General features: G+C 44.2%; 1 long non-coding RNA gene across 1 annotated transcript; it reads right to left on the bottom strand.

Annotated features, from left to right (window-relative positions):
• Positions 1-2,859: 2,859 nt before the first annotated feature.
• Positions 2,860-9,354, bottom strand: LOC149457597 (uncharacterized). Its single transcript, XR_016313600.1, has 2 exons — positions 8,205-9,354; positions 2,860-6,668 (listed from the first exon to the last, which is right to left on the bottom strand). It is a non-coding gene; the product is annotated as an uncharacterized LOC149457597 (long non-coding RNA).
• Between the last annotated feature and the right edge of the window lie 3,221 nt (positions 9,355-12,575).

Genomic DNA, 12,575 nt, shown 5'->3' with positions numbered 1-12,575 from the left:
TTGGAGACCCATTTTTTCAAAATAGACCTTCTCGCCACCATCAAGCAAATGGATAGCCATGGTTTGGTTGCTCTGAACAAAGCAAGATGGCGGTGTGGGGCAGCAGACACTGATATTTCCAAATTGCCAAAAAGAAGCAGCAGCGGGTCCCTAGGTAACTGGAGAGTAGTGATGAAAAGCACAAAGTTCAAAAGTTGGTTCCAGAAGACACAGACCAGTGGACAATTCCAGAATCTGTGGTGAAGTGACGGTTTATATGAACCACAGAGCGGACATGTAGAGTCAATGAGTCTGCTCGGGAGTACAGGCAAGGCATATAGGCATGATGCATAATTTTGAATTGCTGCTCCCTCCAAAATTTCAATCTTGTTTTTGAAGTGATTGGCAATCTCAAGGGCAGTGAGTGAGGTGCTGGGTGGAGGTGGGGGTGGAGAGAGTAGAGAGTTGAAGGTGGAGAAGAGTCGGCAAGGATTGGAGGAGAAGGCCTTGATGAGGGTCAGGAAGTAGGCTTGTTTGGCTGCGTGGAGGGAGGAGATGTAGATGTGGAAGACAGATTTGTAGCGGGTGAAGGCTTGTTGGGATTTGGTTTTGCGCCATAGTCGCTCCAGGGCACGACTGTGTCGTTTGAGGGTTTTGGTGTGATCAGTCTGCCAGGGCTGGAGCGGTCGGGGTCTGATGTTGCATGTGGTTAAAGGCGCTAGTGAGTCAAGGGCTGTTGACAGCGCATTGTTGTAGGCAGTCATAGCCAAGTCGGGGCAGGACAGGGGGAGGATGCTGTCATGGAGTTGATCAGCTGCAGAGTGGAGGGGGCAGGGTTAAGGTTGCGGAGGTTATGGCTGGTAGTAGTGTGACATTTGGAGGGGTAGGCGTTGGAGGACGAGGAGATAGAGAAGGTAATCAGGTTGTGGTCAGAGAGAGGGAAGGGGGTGTTAGTGAGGTTGTGGGGAGCGCAGCGGTTGGAGAAGACAAGATCAAGGATATTACCGTTGGAGTGGGTGGTGGATTGTATGCACTGTGCAAGTGCAAAGGAGGAGGTTAAGCGGAGGAGATGGGATGTGTCCGGGTTGTCGAGGTTGACAGGGATGTTGAAATCCCCAAGGATGACGGTGGGTAGCTCAGAGGAGAGGAAGAAGGGTAGCCAGGAGGAAAAGTCATCCAGGAAGCGGGATATGGATCCAGGAGGCCGGTATATCACAGCAATCTTCAGGGGGGTTGGGGAGAATAGTCGGACGCAGTGGGGAGGGATAAATGGCATTGACTCTGAGTACAGGTTGCCCCCGAGTTACGAACATTTGACTTATGTACAACTCATACTTACGAACGGAGGCAGCGTGACATCACTTACAACTGATTGCACTCCACATTGGTACCAGAAACTGCTAGGCGACCATCTTGCTGCTCCCCACATGCTTCCATCTACTGTCCGGTGAACCTGTCAGCAATCCCACATCACTGCATGGCCAGAAGCAGCCGGCACTCGTGTAATTGGTGAGATACGGTTTATTATAACAATCCCGACTACGTCTATTCTCCCTCGGGCTGGAAGAACTTGTGCATTGTAGGCACTGTGTGTGGCCATTACTCTGTGCCCGCTACAATTGGGAGTATGCCCTAGTTTCCACCTGTAACTTACTGTACTGTATATAGTTGGTTAATAAAACATTTTATGTACTTTATGTTGCTTGTTCCTGAATGCTCACACTTGGGATGCCGGCACCGAGAAGCGAGGACAGCCAGTAAGGACTGCTCCGGTGAGGACATTGCTGGATCGAGGGACAGATGAGTGGCTGTTTTTTTACAGTTTTTAGTTTGACTGGAGCTCCGCCTTAAGCTTTGACATTAAACCTGGAAGCTGATTGGTTTCTATGCAGAGCTGCTCCAGATCTCGCACTCTCCAGTTTTAGTAAATCACCCCCAATGTTCACTTTGAGAGGATTTTTTACTTAGCTTAGTGAGTGAGGTGACGTTATACTAACTTCAATTATTCAGGTATTTATAAATGTTACATCTCACACCAATGGCTTGTAATTTCTCTGGGACTCCAAAAGATGTGGTCCAAATTTCCATGCAATGTACAATAGTGTACTGACTAATTCTGTGAACGTGGAAAAAGAAAAAAAGTGGTTTATTAGCACACAGTAAGGTAAAAATCAAAACCTATGATTAAAAAATAATAATAAAAAATGGAGAGTTCCTTGTAAAAAAAAAAATCATTCTCCATTCTGGAGTGTTTTTTTCATTGCCTGTGACAAGAGAAATAGCTAAAGATGTTTAAACTGACTAGGAGTTTGCTGGACAGCAAGTCTGATAGAACAAAGTCCTTGGTTTGCATTATTATTATTGTTGTTGTTTCTGTTGTGATATTATTTTTACTAATATTAATTTTGTTGGTAAAATATTGTTGTTAAATATATATTGTGAATAATAATAATCATTATTTTTTTTCTTTTGCTGTTATTATTATTAATTTTGTTGTTACAAATATTACTGTAAATTATATTTTGAATAATAATAATTTTATTATTATATTTTTTTTGTTGTTGTTAATGTTGTTACTATTATTAGTAATATTTTCATGGTGGATTTTGGTTGTCAGCTTACTGTGTGTCAATATGCCTTTTTCTTTAGTTCCCATGTTCACAGAATTATGTGCACGGTGACGGATTATTATTTGTAATTGTACGCACAGATTTGGGTAGACAAAGGAAAATGTGTACTTCCCATAAAAGTAATGACTAATTTCATCTATACCCCTAACAGCAGACAGCATACCTGGAGATTTGGTACCCGCCCTATATTATGGGATCCAATGCTTTATATTATACGTTTTTAACAAAAGGAAATAGCTGTAGGCAGCGGTTAGGATGAGAGGTCATTTAATGAACAGTTATTTATAATTACAGAGATTCTACAACCTTTCACATATCACAGGAAGTGAGTTGGGCTCATGGCTGATAAAATGGTGGATCAACCTAACAAGAGCACACAGTAAGATATTGTAGTAGCACCATAAACCATGGCCGGATCTAGGGGGGTGCTGGGGTGGGTGATACCCCCCAGTTGTGACCACCCAGGCAAGCTGTGGATGATGTCCATCAGATGAAGCTGTGTGCAGCGGTTGGCTGCATCTATCAAGTCCAGTGTCTGTGACAGAGAACAACCAGCACACTCCCCTTCTCTGCATGGACGGGAGAGGAGAGATCAAGGTGCACCAACTCCCACCCCTCTCCTTGTATCTACCCCGCCCCTATCCTCATGTAACCCCCGCCCACACTGCAATTCTCAACCAGTGCTGTACTTGAGAAGATGTGTGGGCGGGAAACTTGAAGCTCTATAGCTGGCAACTAAATGGTGGCTGCAAGACTGAAGACTGCCTGAGCCACCAGACCAGACTGGGGTGAGAGAGCTGAGCCCATCTCCTTACCTTCTCTCCCCCATCTTTCTCCCTCCCCCTCCTTCTCTTTCCCATCTTTCTACCAGAATCTGATGTAAGGGGACACTTTGACAGACTCTGATGTAAGAAGGGGACTATACCAGAATCTGATGTAAGGGGACACTCTGCAAGACTCTGATGTAAGAAGGGGACTATACCAGAATCTGATGTAAGGGGGCACTCTGCAAGACTCTGATGTAAGAAGGGGAATATACCAGAATCTGATGTAAGGGGACACTCTGCAAGACTCTGATGTAAGAAAGGGACTATACCAGAATCTGATGTAAGGGGACACTCTGCAAGACTCTGATGTTCGAAGGGGACTCTGCCAGAATCTGATGTAAGGGGACACTTTGACAGACTCTGATGTAAGAAGGGGACTAAACCAGAATCTGATGTAAGGGGACACTCTGCAAGACTCTGATGTAAAAGGGGACTATACCAGAATCTGATGTAAGGGGACACTCTGCCAGACTCTGGTGTAAGAAGGGGACTATACCAGAATCCGATGTAAGGGGGCACTCTGCAAGACTCTGATGTAAGAAGGGGACTATACCAGAATCTGATGTAAGGGGACACTATGCCAGACTCTGATGTAAGAAGGGGACTATACCAGAATCCGATGTAAGGGGGCACTCTGCAAGACTCTGATGTAAGAAGGGGACTATACCAGAATCTGATGTAAGGGGACACTATGCCAGACTCTGATGTAAGAAGGGGACTATACCAGAATCTGATGTAAGGGGGCACTCTGCAAGACTCTGATGTAAGAAGGGGACTATACCAGAATCTGATGTAAGGGGACACTCTGCAAGACTCTGGTGTAAAGTGGTGGCACTCTGGGGACACTGAGTGACACTCAGTAAGGCAGTCTATACATCAGTCATTTTTTGTTCAACATCGGGGCTCCCACGTGGATGCGGAAATCACTCCCGCTGAGGTATTGTGTTCTGACAGCGGAGATACTTATCACTTAGTACTGATCAGTGCTGCCGGCTATAACTGGCGGTGCTGATCGGGTGGAAATGTTCCTAGAAGCTGGTTGTACAGAAGTCCATCGGTACCCCACCCTCCAAACTGCTGATTCCTGACCTCTGCTCTGCTAACCCCGTCCTCTGACCTGTACACTCCGCTATTCATTCCTGTTTGTGTACACTGCCCTGCAGACCTCATACCCTCTGCCCCCCTGACATTTATTACTGCACCCCCATATCATACTGGCTAGATCCGGCCCTGCCATAAACAGTATGTTTAGGGGAGATGAGGAAAGGCTCCCATATTTTTAGGGAAGAAATGGAAGCGTTATGGCAGCATTACTGAAGATTACTTCCACTGGAAACCCCTAAAGTCCTTCCCTCTGACCGTTACCCAATCCAAATTAATTTTTTTTCTTTTAAGGCTTTCAAATCAGTTCACTTGCTTGAGTCTCCCACCCACCGCTGGGCTTTGCCAGCAATCCAGCATTTCCATTCACGCCGGCCGCAGCCCGGCTCGCTGTCTTTTGAGCCCCCCTTGCTGGACAGCCAAAAGGAAGCATCATCATCACCCAGTGAGAGACCACCTGAATGAGGACCCTCCCACTATTTATCAAACTTGATGACAACAGACTCAGTTTTCAGTACATCACATGACCATGGATTTAGGTGAGTAAAAGGGATATTTAGATTAGCTGGGTTTTTTTTTTATTAATGTAGCAATTACTCAGAGGAGGATGGGGATGTATTTGTGAAATGAGTGGTCATATGATGGAATACCTAGGCTTTTTGCTGTGTAAGTGTAGCGCCCCCTTAGGTAGGTTTGTAGTATGTATTTAGTTTAGTATAGCGTGGTGTCCTGCTTAACCCCTCCCCCTCCAGAGGATTTCCTCCCCTTCCTGACCAGGCCATTTTTGGCGTTATGGCGCTGCATTACTTTAACTAAATTTATGTCCTTTTCTCCTACAAATGAGCTTTCTTTCAGTGGTATTTGATCACCTGTGCGGGTTTTTTTGCGCTATAAAAAAAAGACCGACAATTTTGAGAAACATTTTTTTTTACTTTTTGCTATTAAACATGTTCAGTAAAAAAATAAAAAAAATCAAATTCTGTCATAAATTCATGCTAAAATGTATTCTGTGACATGTCTTTGCTAAAATAAATTCCAATACGTGGAAATTAATTGGTCTATGTGAATGTTTTAGCGTTTTCAAATGGCGGTATGGATACTGGGATTTTTTTTTTTTTACTAGTAATGGTGGCGATCAGCGACTTCCCCAGTGACACCAATACAGTGATCACTACTAAAAAAAGCACTGACAGTGTGCTAATGGCACTGGTCATGCAGGGGTTAATGTGAGGGGCGATCAAAGGGTTAACTGTGTGTAGGAAGTGTTTTACTATGGGGGCGGGGTGCTTTGCTCCATGTTTGTACAGTCGGCTACACAGATTCACTAAGGAAAGCCCACAGATAAGCTGTCCTCAATTGGGCATAGTTTGATTCGGAGTATCCTATTATATCCCTTCCCTTTCCCAGTTCCAATGAAATACAGACAACAGAGAAGCTAGAACCCCCAGACTGATGATTGGAGTAATAAGTGAACGTTGTGTGCACCTGGTATAAGAAATGTGGTGTGCTTGGCTGTGGGAGAAGATCTAGGGGAAAGGCTGGGCAAGATACAAGCAGCCCCTGCGGGGGTAGCTCTACATAAGAAGCACTGGTGGGAACTAGTAGTAACTTTTATTATGTATTTAGCTGTTTCTGGAAGACAGTTAGCAAAGCTTTATGTCCGCATTGGGGAAGGTCCAATTTGATAACTTTGATCACCTCCTACTTTTCTTTTTTTTTCTGCAGTGGTTTTCATACACAAGAACCATAAAAGTGTTTTAGTTATCATAGGGAAACATTTTAAACCATCTTTTATCTGCCAGAGCTTTCAGCCTCTCATATTCCTGTATTTTAGCTTCTGCTTTTGTCTCAGTAAGTATAAATTTATATACAAATTGCAGAAGGACCTTCTTGTGCTGTATACGTTCTTTCATTGGATTCCTTGGCTGTGTCAGGCGGAATCTTACTTCTTGCAAAGCTTCCACGATCACTTTCTGTATATCATTGCACCGCCCTGGAGTCTTCATGTGGTCCGTGGGGGTGTAATTCTCAATGGCCAGCACCATTTCTGCTCCCACACTTCTAAACTTTTCTTCTAAATCTTTGAAGTCGTTCTTAAACTTGTGTGTAAGGACAACAACAGGAACAACCCCTGTCATTATAAAAAAATAGGAATTTTCAGTTGAAAATATAAACTTCCAAGAGTTCACTACCTTTAACAAGTTTATTTTTCTGGTCATATTAAGAATGGCCTTTCCTTTTCAGTGTGCAGCAAGAAATGTTCTTCTTTACATCCATGTCAATGGGAACCTGCATATGGCTCCTGACAACTCTCATAATTCAGCGCAGAACCTGAGATCACATTACAGGCACTGAGTCACATTCAAAATGGCATCTCTATGGAATAATTGTATCTTTAGATTTTTGAAATATTGTTTTTTTAAAGTTCAGTTGTGAACTTTCTTTGTTTTTCAGTATGACACTTTTTTTTCTTTTGTTCCTAAATGAAAGTGAAGTATAAAAATGGCAACCCTGGCACTGATTCTAGGTTTACTACATTCAAGGACAGGTGCATTACTGGCCATTTGTGTATTTATACAAAATATATGTAGAGGGAGAAAATGCTGTACAATTGTATATGATCTCAAAAACGAATTAATGAAAGTGTATGTGAACACAAGAACACAAATGTAATATATTGCAGCTTTCCAGTCCTCGGATGGTGAGGAGTGTCAAGGTGTTGTGTCAATTGCAATTTAAATTGCAAAGCTTTTTTGGCCATATTTCTCCTATGGATCACAGGAGTGCAGTTCATTCTGCATGACTGTGGCCCACTTTCAGCCAACAGATGTCACTCAGCTAGTCCAGGCGCTGGATCGATCCCAACTCTACAGTCGGGATTTACCCAGCAGCCCGGACTGGCAGCAAGTTGCTGAGAGCCTGAGGCAGCCCTTCTTGCCCCCTCCACAGCTCAGCGTTACAGTGAGTGCTGAGGGGCAGAGCAAAGAGCTGGTGACTGACAGTCCCGGTTTTCTTCTCAGAATGGAGGGGGGAATTCAGTGATCAGGGGTGTCTGATCGCTCAGTTCTCAGTGCAGAATCGTCAGGGGACAGATGCAGCATCAGAGTGATGCTGCATTCACCTAGGTGAGAATATATTTTACATAAAGAAGAGTGACATAAAGAAGAGTGACATGAGTGAGGAGTGCCCTGGATTTTGTTTTCTTGGATTGCTACTTGAAAATGTGCTGTTTTGGTTCATAGCAAGTGGAATCCCTAACTGCTTGTGCCCTCTCCATTCTGACAGAGAGCTTGCATGGGTTCCAAACAAATTCACACCTTCTTGTTGAATGTCCCTGAATAATGGTCATAGCATCCTGGGCCTCTTCCTCCAACATAGATACCACCACTATGTGATTCAAAAAACTTATGGAAGGGGAGGTGAAGGTGTGAGGGATACATTTCTTTAGGAAAACTTTGAGGAACACCCCCTTGACAAGACCTGTGTATATACTTTCAGTCATGGTAAGTGAGCTATTAATTACATTTTTTTCTTTTACAATCATCTTGGCTGATAGAAGAGTCACCTCACTCTATTCTTTTTTGAATCCCTTAAGTCAACAAAGATGTTCTTCAGGTAGTCTTAGCAGTGAAACATCTGAGTTGTAACATCTGAGAAGTGAAGTTACCTGTCATAGTTATGCAGTTCGTGAAAAAACTGTGCAATTCATCAAGTTGCTCCTGTGGAAGTTTGTGCCTCGCACTAGAAGAAAACCAAAGTTTAGTGTCCTTATATACCAACTTTGTTCAAAGATATTTCATTTTTTTAGATAGGAAAGTTGTTTCACCTCCTGACATCTTGTATGTCTATAAATGATTGGGAAGACTAGCTGAGAAAGGCAGACCTCTTGAATATGGACTGGTGGGTAGAGGATGGGACACAAACTGCTGCAGGACAGTCCCACATGAAATGACATTCAAAGAAAATTGACAACTCAACTTATAACTGCTTGCCTACAATGTAACTCATATACTCTCACCGGCCACTTTATTAGGTCCACCTTGGTAGTACCGGGTTGGACCCCCTTTTGCCTTCATTCTTCATGGCATGGATTCAACAAGGTGTTGGAAACACTTCTCAGAGTTTCTGGTCCATATAGACATGATAGCAACACGCAGTTGTTGCAGATTTGTTGGCTGCACATCCATGAACCGTTGATACAAGGCAGGATGGATCCATGCTTTCATGTTGTTTATGCCAAATTCTGACCCTACCATCTGAATGTTGCAGCTGAAATTGAGACTCAGCAAACCAGGCAACATTTCTCCAATCTTCTATTGTCCAATTTCGGTGAGCCTGTGTGAATTGCAGCCTCTGTTTCCTGTTCTTAGCTGATGAGAGTGGCACCCGATGTGGTCTTCTGCTGCTGTAGCCCATCTGCTTCAAGGCTAGATATATAGTGCATTCAGAGATGGTATTCTGCATACCTCGGTTGTAACAAGTGGTTATTGGAGTTACTGTTGCCTTTCTATCATCTGGAACCAGTCTGTCCATTCTCCTCTGATCTTTGACCTCAATGAGGCATTTTCCTCTAAACAACTGCCACTCACTGGATATTTTCTCTTTTTCGTTCAAAGTCACTTAAATCCCCTTTCTTCCTCATTATGATGCTTGGTTTGAACTTCAGCAAGTCGTCTTCACCACGTCTAGATGCCTAAATGCATTGAGTTGCTGCCATGTGATTGGCTAATTACCACCAATTAGTTACCAAGCAATTGAACTGGTGATTCTAATAACATGGCCGGTGAGTGTGTAGGGCAGCAAGAAAATAACATTAAAGTAGTTGTAAACATTTATTTTAATAACAAACATGTCTACACTTACCTGCTCTATGTAATAGAATTGCACAGAGTGGCCCCCGATCCTCCTCTTCTCAGGTGCCTTGCCTGCACTCCTCGCTCCTGAGTCCTGCTGCTGCATCCAGTGACACAGACAGCGGGACTTGGCCCTGCCCCCCACTCCCTTATCAATGGAGTTGATTGACAGGAGCAGGAGCCAATGGCTGCTATCAATCTGCCCAATGAGGAGGGACAAAGCCAGGAGAGCCCCAGCTCTCATTCACAGCTTTGGATCACGATGAGGCTCAGGTAAGCGGGGGGGGGAGGGAGGTAAGCGGGGGGGGGGGGTAAGGGGGTGGGTCTGTGACGTAGAAGGTTTTTTTACCCTTTCGTAAGATAGAAACCTTGAGGCTTTAGAACCACTTTAATGCCGACTCCCCCCCACACACGTGTTCATGCTGGTTGTGTGCAGTGAGAACACTCTCTGAGCACTCCCACCACACTGACTAAGCTGTTACCAATCAGAGAGCCAGCAGGATAGACACCCAATCATGTAAGAGTCCTGAGAGCCAATGACAGCGGTCACATGATACAGTTAAATAATTAGCACAACTACTGGAACCATTCCTGTCAGCGGGACTGCGATAGTACAATGGAAGAACAGAATGGTTGGCGGCACAAACAGCAATGTGGTGGATGAAATCCTCTATTGGAATCCTTTACATGCAATATGATAAGAACATGACAGATCCAAGACAGGACAGAGGAGCAGTCGACGCGTTTCACATGAACACGTACTCATTTCTAAGTCATTTGCAAAATTGAATAAACAACTGAGATGCCTAACAAGGAAAAATTCAATTTAATAGTATTGAAAATAGAGTCCCAAAGTTGGGTAACTCAAAAGTTACATGTAAGTAGACATGGCTGACTCACTACATGTGATACAAAAAGTGGTGTCCTCGGAACCAATTATATCATAAGAAAAACAAAGAAAACCAGGGGAAGGGATCCACTGGCATAGAGGTTCCAATGAGAACAAACCTCGGCTAAACAAAAACCAATGTATATTCCAAAGTCAAAATCAAAAAATTTGCAAACAAAATGATATGTCCGACACCTCCACCACACACAGACAGATAAAAGACAACGTGGTCATGCAAAAGAACAGCCCACGTTCCGAGGTCCTGGCACCTCCGACATGCACCTGTAAGATCAAAAGGGACAGGATAGATAGATAGTTCTGTTAATTGGTGGATGAAAGTCTAGAAATATAGATGGAAACAAGATGGAATGGAATCATTAAATGAGGAAAAAAAAGCACAATGGAAAAATAAATGCAATATCAGCAATAAAAATTGAAATAAATGATGATTGATTGTATATTGTTCAAAGTCACTTGGATCCATGCATGATGTCATACTATAACATTAACGATGTATGAATAGATGAATCCCCATTAGGGGTAGATATCACTCCAACCTGCCTAAGTCTCCCATCTTCATGATAACCTCATATGGAGGAAAGTTCTGCATCACAACGGATGCTATAGTATGGAGAGGCAAGGAGTAAATCACTTGAATACGTTGCAGTAAAGCAGCTCAATAGACAATTAGAACATCAATGGCATGGTTGTGATTTAGATGTTTTGAGGTCAAAGTTCAAATTTCAGAACACAAAATGTGCTTAACTCATGTCATATGGTAATTCATAAGTTTCCACATATAAGAACAGGTCATGCAGAGGGTGGTATAATGACTGCCAATTCACCCACACGCTGAACAATTTACCCCATATTATTATTATTATACAGTATTTATATAGCACTAAAAATTTTGCTCAGCACTGTACATTATAGTGGGGGACAGAACATGAGACAAGACAGTAACAATACAATCCATGAGGGGTTAGAGGGCCCTGCTCTTTCCAGCTTACAATCTAGGAGGGAGGGGATAGTGGTACAGGAGGAAGTGGCTGTGGGGGATGGAGTGGTAGGAGGAGTGGAGGAGATCGGCTGTTAGGTGAGGGCGGGGTAGGCTTCCTTGAAGAGATGGGTTTTCAGGGTGCACCTAAAGGTGAGGAGTGTAGGTGACAGTCTGATGGATTGGGTAGTGAGTTCCAGAGGATGGAGGAAGTCCTGGAGAAGTCCTGCAGTCGGGCGTGGGAGGAGGAGACCAGGGAGCTAGAAAGTAGGAGGTCTTGTGAGGAGCGGAGGGCACGGGTAGGGTGGTATTTGGGTATCAGGTCGGTGAGGTAGTTTGGGGCAGTATGGTGGACGGCTTTGTACGTCAGTGTTAGTAGTTTGAATTTAATGCGTTGGGCAGTTGGGAGCCAGTGGAGGGAATGACAGAGGGGGGTGGAGGGCACTGAGTGGAGGCCAGTGGAGGGAATGACAGAGGGGGGTGGAGGGCACTGAGTGGAGGCCAGTGGAGGGAATGACAGAGGGGGGTGGCGGATACGGAGTGGTTGGTAAGGTGGATGAGTGTGGCCGCTGAGTTCAGGATAGACTGGAGCGGGGATAGCCTGTGTTGGGGTAGGCCGGTGAGGAGGGAGTTGCAGTAGTCCAGACGTGATATAATAAGGGAGTGAACGAGTTGTTTAGTAGTGTCTGGGGTTAGGAACGAACGTATTTTGGAGATGTTGCGGAGGTGGAGCCTGCATGAGTTTGTCAGCGATTGGACAGGAGGTTGGAAGGACAGGTTTGAGTCAAGAGTGACACCAAGGATTTTGGCTTGCGGGGTGGGGCTGATGGTGGTGTTGTTGGTCGTGATGGAGAGGGTGGGGTGGGGGGTGTGGGCTGGGGGGAAGATTAGGAGCTCGGTTTTGGAAAGGTTCAGTTTGAGGAAATGGAGCGACATCCAGTCTGATATGTCGTTCAGTATGTCGCTGTACATTATAGTGGGAGACAGAACATGAGACAATACAGTAACAGTAACTGTGCTCTTGCCACGAAACGCGTTAGAGATAAGGATACCTCTCATACCACTTGCTACCTACATGGTCCATGCATGTGACTGTCGGCCATCTTTTTGGATTCTGTGAATCAGCTTCTTTGGATTTTACTATATAAGTCTGCTACCTGTTTTTACCAATCTCTTGAATAAAAATACTACACTATCAAGATTTCTCTCTTTTGGGTCTTATTGCTGAGTCCCTGAGATGATCTCCTGATATGAAAGCACACCAATCCTGGCGATAGAGGATATAAGGCAAATTCGTGT

This window comes from Staurois parvus, unplaced genomic scaffold (genome assembly GCF_062004578.1).
Source record: "Staurois parvus isolate SC_StPar_1 unplaced genomic scaffold, SC_StPar_1.0 ptg000311l, whole genome shotgun sequence".
Taxonomy (NCBI): domain Eukaryota; kingdom Metazoa; phylum Chordata; class Amphibia; order Anura; family Ranidae; genus Staurois; species Staurois parvus.
This window is presented reverse-complemented; position numbering and strand designations above follow the sequence as displayed.